The following is an 18,598-nucleotide window of genomic DNA, read 5'->3' on the forward strand; positions in this document are numbered from 1 at the left end:
AAATTTATTTTACAATATTTTTCCAATTAATAAAACAACTCATTTTTAACTAAATCTAATTTTATAAATATGTTAAACAATAATATAGTTAAATTAAATTAAATTAAAGTATTGTTACTCTTAATATCATAATTAATTTAAAGTTTGATATAAAAATGATTATAAATACAAAAGTTAATAATATGAAAAATTTAGAAACAAATATTTTTTTTAAAAGTGTTTAATAAATACATAATTTTATTAAATACATATTTACATAATTTAGTTTATTTAAAAAATTTATTATTCATTAATTATATTTAAAAAAAAAATTTGAATTTTGGCGACATTTTATAACTGTCGGCATTGGTCTTGAATTAACTGTCGGTGGTGGGGTTAATAACGATAATTTTTAACTGTCGGCATTGATCTTCAATTAAGTGTCGGCGTTGGGGTCAATAGTGACAATTTTTAACTGTCGGCATTTGTTGACGCGGTTCTTCGCCAACAAGTAATTAAGAAAATAAGAGAAATGGATTAGTGCTGAATAATGAACCGAAACAGATAAATGATCTTAAAATGGACTGATGACACGAATACGTTTTTAGGTGGTTCAAAGGTTAAAATCCTTCTACTCCACCAGCCAATATTATTGCTATATTTTTGGTATTTCTTACAAGGTATTTCGTTATACAATAGAATCCAACCCCTTGCAACTCCCAGGCTCTCCATATTTATAGGAGAGGGCACCTAGGAGTTGGTAAGGGGGTCATCCCGTGACCTTTTTACCCATCATGTCACTTCTGTGACCTTCATGATTAATTCCTAAATCCTGACAAATGAAGTGTGGTCTAATCAATAGGTAAGGGGGATAATGGGCCGCACGGCCCAACCCAGTCGTGGGTGCCTGAACACGCACATTCATGCTGCGTGTTCGAAAATTCAGGGATATATCAGACACGTGATGTCTGATATATGCACGTTTATATTGCATGGTTGACTTTATAAAGGGTCACAGCTTCCAACTCCAGCTCGTGCCTCGAGCTGGATGCCTTCTTGACCTTCGGTCTTCATATTCCTGACTCGGCCCTTAAATAATCTTGGTAAACCTTTGGTTACCTCAAGCTAAAGAGGTAGGACCTGACAACAGCAGCTCTGGCCACGTGGCGGATATAATTATGCCATATCTGAGCTCGCTAATAGCCTGTGGAAAATTAGGGCGTACATTTTCCCCCCAAGCCTCTGCTCGTGGCACACGACATCATCTGGGGCCACAGTGGGGGCTTTTAGGCTTCTCCATGGACCCTCCATATTCCACCTATTACGCAGGCGCCGAATACGCGGAGCATCGTGGTTGGTGACGGTATGTCTTCCGAGAACCGCATTAAATGGCCTAGCCTATACTCAGCCGTCGTTTCGCCTTTCGAGTGGAGAGCCTCGGATCCCACATCAGGGCAATCCAACGACCCTCCTCACATGGCATTTCACGTATATAAAAGGGGTGGCCACCTTATGCATGGGCCACCCGTTTATTTGAAAATTTTCTAAATTTCCCATCTTCTTCTCTCTTCTCACCCTAAAAAAACCCTCTTTTTCTCCCAGTTACCGTTCCCAGCATTCCAGAGGATCAGGTGCAAAGGCTCCTTTGAGGTTTTGGTACCAGTTACTCCGTCGAGGCCCCAACCCAGACGACCCCTTCATCCCCCTCACAGCAAAACACTTTGTAAGTTTTCTGACAGTGCATGATTTAAATTTTCTTTTCACTGTAGCATAAGTGAATAGTTCCTGTAGCTGCATGCAATATTCTGTTGGTTTTTTGTGGGTATGAAGGGTGTAGGTTTTTATTTTAGGGCATCGATTGTAGAAGAAAACCATTTAGGAGCATGACTCATACGGTGTGCTTTCTGGGGAAATCTTCTGGGTAGGATTTTTTGGTATGCTTGTTTAAAATATCCAGCATTTTGGGTGCAAAACTGGGTAGCTTAGGAGACACGCCTCACAGGCGGTTTTACACTTCTTGCCTACTGAAACTTTCCTTCCAAGGCAAACTTTTATCCTGACCCTCCTGACACACAAATTCCGAGTAATCAGGGATCCGTCAGGAGCACAGGCGCGTGTTCATAGAACCGTGTGGTCTCACTCTCCACGGGCTGAGATTACCTCAGCCTGTGCAAAGGAAACACCTCTTCAGATTCTTCCTTATGCTTAGGTCGCCTTTTCTAAAATTTCTTCTTTTGTTCGCTAGGCGACCAGATGGGACCCAAGAAGAACGCTCCTAAGAAGACCGCAGGCAGCTCGTCCTCCCAACAATCCAAAGGAAAGGAGGTGATGACAGACTCCCCAATCCCCGTCTTTGAGCCGGCCGTGGAGCAGGAGCTCGAGGTGGCGCCCGATTCTTTTTTCGAGGCCGAGAGGATTGTCTCGAAGATCACTGACCAGAGGAAAGTGAATAAAATATTCCTTTCCCACAACATCGAGCTAGGGAGGGGCGCCCTGATCGCCCGACCTCCCCTAGAAGGTGAGCGGAGCTGCGCGTCGCTCGACGAAGAATAAGCGGCTTGGAGTGACGAGCACTTCAAGGCTGGGGCCTTCCTCCCGCTGGACCAATACTTTGCCGACTTCCTCAACTACGTGAAGTTGGCTCCTTTCCAGCTCCCCCCCCCCCCACCCAACTCCTACCGTTTGTTGGCGGGGTTGAGATATCTGTTCCTGAAACAAGAATGGGAGGCCCCCACTCCGGCGGATATCTTATATTTTTTCTGCCTCAAGGCCAGCCCGGAGCAGCGGGGGCGAGGCGACGGGTTCTACTACCTGACCCTCTTTCCAAACACGGCTGCAGTCATTGAGCTGCCCAGCCACCCCAATGACTTCAAAGACCAGTTCTTTATGTCCACGGGGTTTCGCAACTGCGAACTTCATTACTTCAACCATCCTCGTAAGTACCTTTTTCTCTTAGCTCGTAAGTTAAGTATTGATTAGTTCCCCTTTATCAGTTTCTGACTTAGAACAATTCTGCAGCCATTTTCGCGAGGACAGACAAGTCTGTGATCCTCGGGAGTCAGTACGAGACACTGGCGGGTCTGCCCCCAGTGAAAAGGACTATCTCCAGCTGGTGACAGATGAGACGATGTTGGCATGCAAACTGATCTCTCCAGGCCAAAATTTGGCCCTGAGGAGACCCCGGGGGCCTCCCCCAGCTCGCGAGATGAGGCCCATCCCCGAGGAGGAGGCTGCGGGGGAAGGAGCGGACGAGGACGAGGTGCCCCTCGTAAGGACGAGGAGGAAGCCGGCGCTGGAGGTCGCCCAAGGAACGGACGAGGAGAGGATCCGGTCCGGAGCAGCCGCAAGTCCCTCTGGGCAAGGTAATCCTTACATGTTCAGGGGCTTAGATAGGGCCACTGCCGATCCTCGGTTAGCTAGGTTTAATCCCAACCAGCCCGTCCAACGCCATCGAAACGACCCAGACCTTGACGTAACCCTACTCCAATGTGTCGACCGGCTCATGCTGGATTACAAGAGTAGCCGCCCTAGGGGTACTATAGTTGTAGAAAACACCTTAGCCTTTAGGTCGGCCTTCTTTGAGGAGTATGGGACTAATCTCCGGTCGTGGCCCTCTCTTCGGGAGGGTACTGTAGCTCCGGGTCTTAGGAAGTATGTAGAAGAGTCTAGTCCCGAACCAAATTCGGACCCAGAACCTGTTCCAGCTCGCGAAGTCATTGTCTTAGATTCCCCCGCAGGAGCTCCGGGGCCGATGGTCGTGACCATAGATTCCTCTTCTAGCTCGGGGGGTAGGATCCCTTTCAATATATATACTTGAGTTCCGCTTTTTCCCCCTTATTTTTGTTGTTCTTGCATAAATGCTTACTTGCATACTAATGTTGTCTTTGTTTTGCCAGAGGAGATGTCTTAGCCCGGGAACAAAGAACTGTGACCTATGTTCACCGGAGGGAACTCTTCTGCTGGGGCCTCTGGACCCAAAATGAAGAAGATCTGGGTGGCGAAGAAAGCCGCTGGGACACCATCCAAGTCCCCTGCAAAGGGGAAGGACCAGACCCCAGCTGCCCCGGCCAAGGTACCTCCACCTCCTGCCGCAATGGAGAAGATGCCCCCGCCCCCTCCACGAGCTCCCGCCTTTATTTGGGATATGGAAGCGGAGCCCGGGATTTTGGCGACCGTAGTCCCCGAGGTGCGCATTCCAGTGGACCCCCAGGCCTTGGAGAAAATTCCTGACGTCTTTCGGGGGACTGTGTACGAGACGGCGACCTACACCGTCGACCACTACTACAGCGCCACCGAAAGGGACCTGCGGGCGATCGAAACAAGGAGCCCGGAGAGCGTGATAGAGTCTTCACTGGGAATGGCTCTAATGGTAAGCTGGCTTTACGTTTTGTACTCTTTGGTTATCATGCATCGCACGTTCTTTCTTTTTTTTCTAAGGCAGTTGCCTCTTTTCTTTGTAGGGTGCCTTGGCTCTTCACCGGAGCATATCCAGGTCCAAGGCTCGCCTCGAGGACATGAGGGGCGAGCATTAGGCTATTTTGGCCGCCCAGAAGACTACCTTGGACGCCCTGAAGACTGCCCAAAAGCAAGAACAGGAGGCCAAGGATGCCTTGGCGGCTGTGCGGGCTGAGCTGGATGCGTCCCACCCCAAGCTGGAAGAGGCCGAGGCTAACAAGGCCGCCCTAGCCACTGTAACGGTCGAACTTGAGGAGGCCAAGACTGCCCGGGCCGCGCTAGACTCTGCAAAAACCGAGGCCGAGGAGGCCTTGGAAAAGGAGAAGGCGGCTTCCAGCTCTGCCATGGAGGACATGCAATACCACTGCTGGGTCTTCAACCCGGACGGTGACTTCTCCTTCCTAGGAGCAGATGTCTGGGAGCCCTTCCTGGAGGGGTTTAAAGTTCGTCTTCAGCAAGAGGCGCCCTCTGAGATCGGGGAGACCTCCGCAGCGGCCGAGCAGGAGGGTGAGACGGCGACCTCAACGGAGTAGCCCGGTGGGGCCTAGGGCCTTTCTTTTTCTTTTTTGAACACATTTATTATATATATATTTTTTTGTAATTTTTGTATGAGGTTTTTTCACCTCGAGACAATTGGCTTTATCAATTTTTGCTTTTAATTGGTTTATATCCTTTTGCCTCTATGCACTTCGGTAATAGTATTAGTTTGTTTATCTTTTTCTTAAGATAAGTCATGGTTGCTCCCCGAACATTGCCTTGAAAACTTAGTCCGCGTTAATTCTTGATATAATATCTCGTGCTCCTTAGAAAAAAACAACGATCAATCAATCTTGAATTAACTTCTATGTTTTAGGACCTGGTTATGTCCAGGACGTTAGTTTGAAAACTTAGTTCGTGTTAATTCTAGACTAATATCTTGTGCTTTTTAAGAAAAACACTGATTAATCAATTTGAATCAACTTCTAAATTTTGAGACATGGTTATGTCCAGGACGTTAGTTTGAAAACTTAGTTCGTGTTAATTCTTGACTAATATCTTGTGCTTTTTAAGAAAAACACCGATTAATCAATTTGAATCAACTTCTAAGTTTTAAGCTAACCTGGTTATATCCAGGATAGGACTTAGTTCGCGTTAATCCTTTATCAATATCTCGTGTTTTTTAAGAAAAACAACGATCAATCGATTTGAATCAACTTCTAAGCCTTTAAGCCGACCCGGTTATATCCAGGCACCATATGCCCCCCAAGTAACTAGGAAAGGGTCTTTCGTGGTTACTTGAGATTACATCCACAAATATACACAATAATAAACAAAGATTTAATTCTCATTGCTAAAAAAAAAAAGGTGGCTTTTAAGCCTCACAAGGGTGTTACTCATAATATTTCTTCAAATGGATGGCGTTCCAGGCTCGTGGGACTGCTTCTCCATTGAGTCGAGCTAATTTGTAAGTTCCTTCCTTTATGACCTCGGTGATTTGATATGGCCCTTCCTAGTTCGGTCCCAATACTCCATCTTTGGGATCCTTACCGGCCAAGAAGACTCTCCTGAGGACCAGGTCGCCAATGCTAAAGGCGCGTTTTTTGACCTTTGAGTTGAAATAACGAGTGATTTTTTGCTGGTAATGCGCGAGCTGAAGCTGCGAATCTTCTCGTCTTTCATCAATCAGGTCCAGGGACGCGCAAAGTAGTTCGTGGTTGCGGTCCTGGTCATACGCCTGGACTCTGTGCAAAGATACCTTAATCTCGACAGGGAGGACTGCCTCACTCCCAAAAGTCAGGGAGAAAGGAGTATGACCTGTAGGAGTCCGATGCGAGGTCCAGTATGCCCACAGAACATGGGGGAGCTGTTCTGGCCAGATCCCCTTGGCTTCGTCTAGTCTCTTCTTAAGGCTCGCCTTTAGCATCTTATTGACAGCCTTGACCTGGCCATTTTCCTGGGGATAGGCCACAGATGAGAAGCTTTTCACAATTCCGTACCTTTAAGAAAATTCGATGAAGAGGTCGTTGTCGAACTGAGTCCCATTTTCGGATACGATTTTCTTTGGCAGCCTGAATCGGCAGATGATGCTCTTGACCACGAAGTCGAGGACTTTCTTGGAAGTTATTGTTGCCAAAGGTTCTGCCTCAGCCCACTTCGTGAAGTAGTCAATAGCTACCACAGCGTAGCGGACCCCGCCCTTTCCAGTAGGGAGGGCGCCAATCAAGTCGATTCCCCAGACCGCAACTGTGGCGAATCGCTGGCACTTGTTACATTTCTTGACGTACGAGATCGAGTCCTTTGATAGAGTGGGCCAGTAATACCCTTGCCTTAAGACTTTTAGGGCCAAGCTTTGCCCCCCAGTGTGATCCCCGCAAAAACCCTCACGCACTTCCTGGAAGATGGCCTTTGCCTCACCTGGCAGAACACATCGTAAGAGGGGTAGGGAATGCCCACGTCTGTACAGCACCCCATCTACTATCGTATACCTTGGAGCCTTGTACAGTACCTGCCGTGCGTCATTACGTCCCTCGGGTAACTTTCCTTTGGTGAGATACTCGAGGAGGGGGGTCATCCAGGTCGGTCTGGCGTCAATCATCTTGACCTCCGCCTCGACCTCTTCTATGCTTGGTTTCTCCAAGAACTCTATCAGTACTAACCCCAAAGCCTCTGTCTCCCCGGAGGTCGCGATCTTGGCGAGGGCATCTGCGTTAGCGCTCTACTCTCAAACGCGGATAGTTCGACTTTTACCTTGGCCAGGTAAGCGGCCATCTTGGCTCCCCGTGCCTGATACTCACCTAGCACCTGGTTTACCACGAGCTGGGAATCGCTGAAGCACTGAACGGAGCTAGCCTTCAGCTCCTGGGCTACCCTTAGCCCGGCCAGCAAAGCTTAGTATTCGGCCTCGTTGTTGGAGGCCTTGAATCCGAATCTCAGCGCCGAGTGGAATCTATGCCTTTCTGGGGATATCAAAATTATTCCAGCCCCGGAGCCATTCTCATTGGATGAGCCATCCACGAAGATCTTCCATGACGCCTGGGTCGAGGTGACCTGGGGTGACCCTTCCACCGGATCCTCCCTGAATCCTGTGCACTCTGTCACAAAATCGGCCAGGGCCTGACTCTTTATAGCAGTTCGTGGGGTGTACAGAATCTCGAACTGACTGAGCTCGATAGCCCACTTCAACAGGCATCCAGATGCCTCAGGTTTTTGCAAAACCTGCCTTAAAGGTTGATCGGTTATGACGTGTATTGAGTGGGACTGGAAATACGGCCTGAGCTTTTGGGAGGCCGTGATAAGACAGAACGCCAATTTTTCCATCAACGGGTATCGGGATTCGGCTCCGAGAAGTCTCTTGCTGATGTTATAGACTGGTTTTTGAACCCGGTCTTCTTCTCGGACCAATACGACACTAGTTGCATCCTCTATGGTAGCTAGGTAAAGGAAAAGAGGCTCTCCTGCCTTTGGTTTGGAAAATACGGGCGGCTCGGCCAGATGTGCCTTCAGGTCGAGGAAAGCACTTTCGCACTCCTCTGTCCACTCGAACTTCTTATTTCCTCGGAGCAGGTTGTAGAATGGCAGGCACTTGTTGGTGGATTTTGAAATAAACCGATTAAGGGCTGCCACCCTTCCTGTCAGCCCTTGAATGTCCTTACGCGACCTAGGTGATGGAAGCTCGAGCAATGACCTGATCTTATCGGGGTTTGCCTCGATTCCTCTAGTGTTGACAATGAAACCCAGGAATTTTCCAGACGCAACCCCGAAAGTGCACTTCAGCGGGTTAAGCCTCATGCCATATTCTCTTAGTATCTTGAAGCATTCCTCCAGGTCGGAAGCGTGGTTATCGGCAGTCTTTGACTTGACCAGCATGTCATCAACGTACACTTCCATATTCTTCCCGATCTGGTTGGCAAACATTCTATGCACTAGTCTCTGGTATGTAGCTCCGGCGTTCTTCAGCCCGAACGGCATGACCTTGTAACAATAGACGTTAGTTAGGGTCATGAAGCTGGTGTGCTCCTGGTCCGCCGGGTTCATGGTGATCTGATTATAGCCTGAATACGCGTCCATAAAGGACATGAGCTCGTGCCCCGCCGTGGCGTCCACCAATTGGTCGATCCTTGGCAAGGGAAAACAATCTTTGGGGCAGGCTTTATTCAGATCGGAGAAGTCGATGCAGGTCCGCCATTTCCCGTTGGGCTTCGGGACCAGCACGGGATTGGCGACCCAAACCAGAAACTTGGCTTCACGGATAAAGCCGCATTTCTTGAGTCGGGCTACTTCTTCTTCTAAGGCCTCAGCCTGAGTTGTTCCCAGGCGCCTCTGTTTCTGGGACTTTGCAGGAACGCTCTTATCCAAATGAAGGGTGTGCATGATGACATTTGGACTGATTCCCACCATGTCCTCGTGCGACCATGCGAACACATCCAGGTTATCCTGCAGAAATTTGATCAGCTCCGCCTTCCTCTTACCACAGAGGTCTTTCCCGAGCTTAACCATCCGTGAGGGATTTTGCGGATCGATATTTACTTCCTCGAGCTCTTCGATTGCTTGGAGCTCAGACTTGTCCTCGCCTATTCGGGGGTCAATATCCTCACTTAGGACGATACTTTCCCCTTCGGCGCTCTGAGGTTTTTCAATCTCAGGATTAGGCAAAGGTTCCTGAGATTCCTCTTCTCCACCTTGGATGGCCATTGCTAACTGCCCGAGTTTCAATTTTCCCTTCATGGAAATGCTATAGCATTCCCTGACAGCAAGCTGATCGCCACGGACCGTGCATATCCCTGTGGAGGAAGGGAATTTCAGCGCGAGGTGGCGGACGGAGGTGATGGCTTCAAAAGCTATAAGCGTAGGTCAACCCAAAATGGCATTGTATGCAGCGGGCCAGTCGATGACCACGAACTCAAGGAGTTTTGAGACTGTCCGAGGTCCCTCTCCTAAGGTGATCACCAGCTCGATCGTCCCTATAGCCGCTGATCCTTCTCCCGAGAAACCATACAGTATCATGGAGGTCGCCTTCAACTCGACGACAGTCAAACCCATCTTCTCCAGCGTGGACCAGAATAGAAGGTTCACCGAGCTCCCATTATCGATCAGTACTCTCCTAACCTTCCGATTAGCGAGCTGCACTGCTACGACCAGAGGGTCGTTATGAGGAAACTGAATGTGGCTAGCATCTTCTTCAGTAAAAATGATTGGTTTCCTTTCCAATTATTGCTGCTTTGGCAGATGCTGCTCGGGGACGAACTCTACTCCATTATGAGCCTTGAGTTCGTTGACGTACCTCTTTTGGGCACCCCTGCTCGTGCCAGCCAAATGAGGACCTCCAGAGATTGTGGATATCTCTCCTCCTATCACTGGAGGAGGGACGTCTTGATCTACTCGAGACCCAGGCTGACTGATCAGGACTTCTGGAGCAGGTCGGCTTGCTGGAACCCTGTTCCGCGCATACTGAGCCAAGGGGCCGGCTCTGATGAGAGTCTCGATCTCATCTTTCAGGTGTCTACAATCATCATTATTGTGGCCAACTTCGTTGTGGAAACGACAAAACTTGGAGGTGTCTCGCTTCCCCTTCTGGTGGTTTAACGGCTCCGGCTTCTTCCAAGCGAGGCAAGTAGAGTTTGCTAGGAAGATGTTCTCCCTAGAGTGGGTGAGCTCCGTATAAGTCGCGTAGACCGGCTTAAATTTTTCTACGGACTTATTCTTCTTTGGGCCGTGCTGGTTGCCCTCGCCGTTCCCATTTCTCTTGCCTCCACCGAACTAGTTATTCTTTGTAACGTTCTGGGTCACTGTCATGACCTCCGTTCCCACTCCAGCGGGCTGCTCAGGGACCTGGCTGGTTCCTGCAGCTGAGGCTTGGGCCTCCTCCAAGTTGATCCACCCCTGGGCCCTATTTAGGAATTCGTTTACTGAGTTGACTCCCTTCCTTTGTATTTCATTCCAGAGTTCCCCTCCGACGAGGATTCCAGTCCTCAAAGCCATGAGCTTGGAGCTGTCATCTGCGTCTCTAGCTCGAGCAGCGATGTTGGCGAACCTTCTCAGGTAAGCCTTCAGAGGCTCGTCGGGTTGTTGTCTCACGTTAGCCAGGGAGTCGGCCTTGACGCGGGCAGCCTGGGAGGCTCGGAATGCTCTTTTGAAGTCAGCAGAGAAAGTCTTCCAGGAGCTGATTGACTGCTTCTTGTTTTGTTTGAACCACTGTCTGGCCAGCCCAGTCAGTGTGGAGGGAAATATCAGACACCTCAGCTCGGGGCCAATGTTGTGGGCCATCATCAGGGTATTGAACATACCCAGATGATCTGACGGATCTCCGTCTCCGTTGAATTTGGAGAGGTACGGCATACGAAAACCGGGCGGGTATGCCGTTGCTGCTATGTTGGGGGCGAAGAGCTCAAGCTCGTCCCCCGAATCATATTCATCTCTTTCTTTCTCCGATAGGAGCTTCCTCATTAGCTCCTCCATCTGAGCCATGTGCTCAAGGGTTTTGTCCTGATCTCCTTGGTTATTCCGGGGCTGTTCAACAGCTTCGGATCCATTGTATACGTTTGGTGGGTTATTGCCCCTCCTATCTTGAGATAGGTTATTTGGGACATTCCCGCCGTTACGTACCTCGGACAGGTCTCCCCTTGAGCGAGCATGGCTGCCACCTCCTACCAGGTCCCCCCTATGAGAGTTAAGGCGATCTCGTAGGTCACCCCTCGGGGTGGCTTGAGGACTTTACGCCGAGCTTAGGTGTTGGCGCAGGCCTTCGCCAGAAAGGTCACTTCGACGACTTTCGGTCCAGTAGCTTCCGTTAGAGAAGCTCGGAGCCTGCCTCTGGGGGTGAGGATCCGGGCTTCCTCTGCGCGCCCTGCTACGATGGGAAGGTCCTGCGGATGGCGGGTTTCTCCTGCTGCTCCCATAAGCTGGAATATCTCGGATAGGTCGAGGAGGAGACGGATATCTTATTGGTGAAGGAGGATGTCTGACCGGGGATGCAATCCTGGTTCCGTCAGGGCGAATCAGGTTAGGTAGGGGCCTTTTGACCCTGCCAACTTGCGGGCCTCACGCCTGGCGATCTGGACGGGGCGCAGGACGGCTGGCCGGGACGAGCTATCGCTGTGAGCCCTCCTCGGATCTCCTTCTAGAATTCCCTTGAGCCCTCCTGGCACGCTCGAGGCTAGCTGTGAGCTAGGAGTTGAAGTTCAGACCGAGCGGCTATACTGTTGTTCGGCTCTGGGTAGTTCATCAAAGTTTCCCTCTCGGCGGTGCGATGAGGGAGTAGAGTTGGGTGTCGGAGGTCTGGCCGAGTGGCTAGGCCTGGACCGATTACCCCGGCGGGACTTATGAGTCTCGCCTTGCCTTTTTCCGACGTTAGCATCGGTTGTAAGAGGGGGTAGTCAGGCCAACACCTCCTTAATCTGCTGATTGGCTTTCGCCAGCTGACTCCTTAGCTGATCATTCTCCATCTCTACCACCGTGTAAAAATCCGGGTTTGGATTAGGTGGCCGGGGTGCCGAACTTCCAGTGTCATCCTGGCCTATTGGCTGCTTGCCCGGCCGTTGCTGAACTTCGAGGTTTTGCTCACCGGAGATGGCGGCATGATGGTCCCCCTGCCCATCATGTTGGTCCGCCTCGTTACCGTGTCTTGATCGAGTGGTCACCATAGTTGGATACTTGCGATACCACCAATCTAACAAGCTCTCAATGAAAGTATCAATCTGTTGCCGCGATTCTTCGCCAACAGGTAATTAAGAAAATAAGAGAAAGGGATTAGTGCTGAATAATGAACCGAAACAGATGAATGATCTTAAAATGGACTGATGACATGAATACGTTTTTAGGTGGTTCAAAGGTTAAAATCCTTCTACTCCACCAGCCAATATTATTGCTATATTTTTGGTATTTCTTACAAGGTATTTCATTATACAATGGAATCCAACCCCTTGCAACTCCCAGGCTCTCCATATTTATAGGAGAGGGCACCTGGGAGTTGGTAAGAGGGGTCATCCCGTGACCTTCTTACCCATCATGTCACTTCTGTGACCTTCATGATTAATTCCTAAATCCTGACAAATGAAGTGTGGTCTAATCAATAGGTAAGGGGGATAATGGGTCGCACGGCCCAACCCAGTCGTGGGTGCCTGAACACGCACATTCATGCTGCGTGTTCGAGAATTCAGGGATATACCAGACACGTGATGTCTGATATATGCACGTTTACATTGCGTGGTTGACTTTATAAAGGGTCACAGCTTCCAACTCCAGCTCGTGCCTCAAGCTGGATGCCTTCTTGACCTTCGGTCTTCATATTCCTGACTCGGCCCTTAAATAATCTTGGTAAACCTTTGGTTACCTCGAGCTAAAGAGGTAGGACCTGACAACAGCAGCTCCGGCCATGTGGCAGATATAATTATGCCATATCTCAGCTCGCTAATAGCCCGTGGAAAATTAGGGCATACAGCATTGGTCTCGAATTAACTGTCGGCATTGGGATCAATAGCGACAGTCAAAAGCAACGGTGACAGATATTAACTAGGGCTGAGCATCGGTCGGTTTGGGTGGTTTTTTCATTTTATTAAATCCAGAATAAGGTTTTCGGTCTGGATTGGTGCGATCCAAAAACCGAACGACCAAACCAATTAAAGAAAAAAATCGACCATTTTGGACCGCAACCGACCAAACTAAAGTTCATTTTTTTCCATAATTTTTTAGAAAGTTTCAGTTAAAAATAATTAAAATTTTTGGATTTTTGGAATCCATTTTTGTGCTTTTTTAAAACATAAATACATAGAACATAGTTACATTCACAAATTTACAAGTTTGAAAACATAATTAAAAGTCCATAAGCATAACATAACCTACATATATTTATAATTTTGGTCAGTTTCGGTTCAAACTGGTCAGTCCACACAGATTTTTCAAACCACTGAACTGTGGCGGTTTACGCCGTTAACGGTTTTTTCGGTGTTCGGTTTAATTGGTTTTGGTTTTTTCAGTGTTCAGAAGGTCGGTGTACTCGGTTTTTTCAGTTTTTAAGATTTTATGCTCAGTCCTAATATTAATTGTCGGCGTTGGGATCAATAGCGACAGGCAAAAGCAACTGTGACAGATATTAATTGTCGGCGTAGAGTCCTGCTAAGTAATTACGACAGTCAACAGAGTTGACGGACGTGGTTGGGTGTCGGGAAAGCTCAGTTTTGTAGTAGTGGAACTTGAAATTTTAAATATAGGCATACTATATGTCATTGGACACGATTTGGAATGAGGAATGCAATGTTGATAATCATTTACTCATTTGATGCACGTAGGAAAACGTATTAAAATTGGATTAAATCACTCTGGAATCATCGTTAAGCTTAAGAATGTCGCTTTGGAATCAGATTGACAATTCTAAAGAGTTAGACACTCAACTTGATTATTGGACTTATTTTACTTATATTGAATTGCATTAAACATATTCCAATTTCGATATTTATAAAGTGTTTTAAAAATGAAAAACTTAATCTGCATGTCTTTCTAGATTGTTCTGAGGGCACTGTGTGCCAATGGCATTTTATATACATATTGATGCATGTTATGATTTTTGGGTTTTATTCATATGCAATCAGAATGTTAGCAAATTTTTCTAAAATTTAAGGGAATATGTTTCTTGTTATTCATGTTTACCTGTTTTTGGTTATATTATTGAGAGCCATAGTGATTGTAACACCCCAAATTTCCTAATAAGGTTTAGGTCCTTGATTAGGAGGCCGGGAGGACCATAATAGATTTATTATGCCATTAAATAATTATATGCATGTTTATGTGAATTATATTATAATATGATGACAAATGCATGCATATGGGTCCATTTTTAATTATAAGGGCATTTTGGTAATTTGGCCCGTTGAGGGCGTAATTGTGTATTTTCATGCATGTGGGTGAATTATGAATAATTCCACATTATATGTGGATTTTTTCGAGCCATTCGGCACAGGACGATCTTTGAATGCAAGTTATCGGTCTGGTCATAACAGGTTTAGTTTCGGGGCTCGGGGTGAGTCTCGGGGTAATTTTGTGATTAGAACACTGCCGGGAATTATTGGGTAATGGGATATGATTTATTAGCATTTGAGAATATTGGAAGTATCGGGAATTGGAGGGTGTTAATTATAATTAACGAGATAGGTGGGAAATGACGATTTTTCCCTGGGTTGTGATGCCGAGGACATATGTAGAGGGTTTTTGGGCCCATTTGGAACTTAAATGGAGGTTTGGAAGCTTTTGGTTCAGGTTGGAAATGGTGGAGTCGAAGGGGAGAAGTTTTAGGGCAAGTCTGGCTGGGTGTAGCGCTATAGCGCCCACAAGTTGGCACTACAGTGCTACTCAGGGTGGTTTCTTGTCTGTCTTGGGCGCTGGGGCGCTAGGGGGTAGCACTACAACATTACCCTACTTCTTTATATTTCTGTTTTGGGCATTTTTAAGGGTTTTTGGCTCGGGGTTTCAATTCCTAAGGCTTGGGATGGAATCTACTCACCGTTTGGGTACAATTCGAGGTCTCGGGAGTGAGGTTTAGGTCAAGACCCTTTCATTGTTGATTTCCAGTAATCGGAGATTGTATTTGGTTATGACTAGGTGACCGCTAAGGGATTAAAGGATTGATCGTTCTCAAGGGTTGTTCATTTGTTGATTCTCGCTCGAACCAGAGGTAAGAAAACTGCACCCAGAATGTGATGCATGTGATACACGAGAAACATGTGGTTAGGGCATCCCATGAATGTTGAATATGAGATTGATCAGAGCTTGAGTTTAACGACCCAAAATCACTAATATGGCTTAAGGGCCTTGGTTAATGTACCGGGAGGGCATAATTGGTTTATGTGCGAATTTATTGATTTAATGCATGATTACATGATAAGCATGCTTGTATGATTATATGAATATAAATTTGATTAAATGTTATACTTGTGAGAACCACATTATTATGTGGGTAAATCTCAAGTAGGCGACTTGAGGCGATCTTAGGGAGCTAGATAGCGGGAAAGTCACAACGGGGCTTAATATTTGACTTTGGACAAGTCAAGGGGTATTTCAAGTATCGGGTGGTTATTTAGATTATCGCGTTATGGAAATAAATAATTGGAGATATATTTGAGGTTAGGAAGTCTAGGTGGGAATATTGGCGAATTTTACCATTTTTCCCTCGGGGACGTTTTCGGTACCCCGAGCCTTGGGATTAACTTAATTGCTTAAGGATAGACTTAAGAAGATTTTAGAAAACTGTGGAATATAGCAAACCGATCCTCTCTTCCTTTTTCTCTTTCTCTCCCAAAGAAAAAAATGGAACTTAGAGGTCTTGGCTGGAATTCTAGGAATTGAAGCTGGAGTTTAGAGGATTATCTCAAGGATTATAAAAGGAACTTAATCAAGGTTGAGGTAAGCATTGTGGTTGAAATTCTGTGTTTTTGAGTGTGTTCTAAGAGGTTTTGGGTTTTTGGATTTGAAGATTAAATTGAGGGTGGAACCTTGGAAGTTAGCCAGAAAGCTCATGGAGGATTGGTTCTACAACTGAGGTAAGCTCTAATTTAAGGTTTAAAGGTTGAGTTATAGTGTTTCCATGGCTGGGTTTTGAGTTCTTGAGTTAGAAAGATTCAGTGATTGAAATTGGATTTTGATGGGTTTCTAATCCAGGTTTCAGCTGGGTTGTGTTGTTGGAATCTTGTGGGAAGCTTTTGGGTAATTGAGTTGTGGAATTGGGGTAGTTTTGGGTGAGTTTGCATGAGGTTTGAGAGTTAAAAATGGAGGTTTTTCTGGGTTCGAAGGGGTCGGGCCGCGGCATAGTTCTTGGTGAGCCGCGGCCCTTCGAAGATGATGTGTGCTGAGGAAGGAGGGCGGGCCGCGACCCTTAGCTATTTTTGGGCATTGGGAGGTCTCTGGTTGAGGCCATGCCACAGCATGGGTGGCTAATGCCGAGGCCCTTAAGGGATTTTGGGATTTTGAGATTCTAGGCTTGGGAATTTAACCTAGGGTGCTCAGGATTGAATCTTTTACCATGTTTGGTGAAGTTCAATGTTCCGGAGGCTAGAACTTTATCTAGAAGCTCAATTAAGATTGTTGATGATATCCTTTATCTTGGTTGTGACTAGGTGCTATGCTAGGGATCGGATCGCGCTCAAGGAGCATCGCTCGTAACTAGTTCACTTGGAAGCCAAAGGTAAGAAAACTACACCCGGTTGTGTATTTGTAATGGGACTAAGGGTTCCCTAATATGTATGCTTTGAGAAGGATGGTATTATGCCATGTAAACAGTAAACCAATGGCCTAAGAGTGCCAAAGGTTACACTTGCGCACAGGGCGCGACTCGGCCACTGGTAGCCGAGGACAACTTATTATGCACTGGGCTCAGTTTAAGCGGGCCGGAGTCAGTGGGGTAAACAGAGGGTGCGGCCTAAGTTGTCGGCCCTAGTTATTATGTGATTTAACTGTTATTCATGATTGGTTGCATCTTTGATTTTGATTACATGCTATGTGATTAATGTGGAATGTTAAGTGGTTGATCATGCTTGGTGAATTATTCTCTTGATATGATTGTTGAGATGTGTAATATGTTTTCTTGCTGGGCCTTGGCTCACGGGTGCTACGTGGTGCAGGTAAAGTCAAGGGTAAACTTGATCAGCCCTGACTTAGAGAGCTCTGTGAGCGGAATGTACATGACCGGCTGCTCAGCCGCCACGGTTGAGAGGGTAACAGGAACAGAAAAGCTATAAATGTCTGTTTTGCTTTAGAGTGGCTGATGGTAGTCTGTACTTTGGAAATTTTGTAAACTAACCTTTAAACACTGTTCCTTTCTGGGATCCCATATGTAAATTTGTTTAAGTATATGAAATGTATCTTTTGAGACCAAAACCATTTTATCCTTAGCACATTTATGGTTTAGTGACACATTTTGACTAAATGACTTGATTAACAAGTCCTGCACCTTTATAAGTACACAGTGTAGCAGTCCTGGCTATCCAGGGCGTTACAACTTGGTATCAGAGTGTCCTAGGTTTAAGGGTTCCTGAAGACCGGCTGGACATGTACATTCGCTGCTAGAGACAAGCTCGATTCAGGGTTTGGTAATGTGTATATGTGCTTATATGCTTATATGTCGGGAATGAACTATGATTGTTGTTATTTGTTGGATTAATAGAGAGTATGAGACACTGATAGGGCTTGGCCCTTGATTGTTGTGTGAGAATATTGAGGCATGTTTATTAGCATCGCCGTGCATGTACATGAATATTTGGATAATTAATTTCAAATTGTGTACGGATGAATGTTTGTTTCATAGCTATTGTGTGATGAGATTGGGGCATGCTTATTAGCGGCCGGTGCATGTGGATAAATGCCTATATGTTGATTGTTTGTGTGTGGTTATGTTCCATTGGTGGATTTTGGAGAAGCTTTTACCCTGCCATCATGGTTTGATTGCCGAGTCGTTGATTGTAGATTGACTTGGATAGCTATGCGTCCAAGAAAATCTACGCGACTAGTCGGCACTAGGTCTGGGATCGGGGGCGATGACTAGGGTTGGATTCCTCCGCCAGTCCCTAAGAACTGGCAACAACTTATGGCCGATATGCAGGCTCGGTTGCAGAGCCAAGATGAGCAGATCCGCATTTTGCGACAGCAGGCCCTATTGTTTGCGACAGCAGGCCCATCAGGGAGTGCTGCCCCTATTGTACCACTTGCAATGGTACCAGTTGTGCAATCTGGAGAGGTTAGGAATAGATGGGAGCCGTTGTATGAGCGGTTCAGAAAGCAGCAACCCCCAATCTTTGAGGGTGGGCCGGATCCATTGAAAGTCTAGCAATGGCTAACCATGATTACTACAATTCTAGATTTCATGAGAGTAGAGGGGCATGATAGAGTGGCCTGTGCCACTTATATGTTGAGAGAAGATGCCCTCATCTGGTGGGAAGTGGCATCGCAGACCAAGGATGTTACTGCTTTGAGTTGGGAAGGTTTCAGAGACTTGTTTAGTAAAAAATACTACAATGTTGCCGTCAGGGCAGAAAAAGTTAATGAGTTCGTGGGTTTCGTGCAGGGCAATATGATTGTTACTAAATATGCCCTAAAATTTGACAAACTTGCGAAATTTGCACCAGATCTTGTGCCTATTGATGATGCTAGGCAAGATAGATTTATCAGGGGGCTTAATGCTATGATAGCCCGGGATGTTAGGATT

Source organism: Humulus lupulus, chromosome 1, assembly GCF_963169125.1.
Source record: "Humulus lupulus chromosome 1, drHumLupu1.1, whole genome shotgun sequence".
Taxonomy (NCBI): Eukaryota; Viridiplantae; Streptophyta; class Magnoliopsida; order Rosales; family Cannabaceae; genus Humulus; species Humulus lupulus.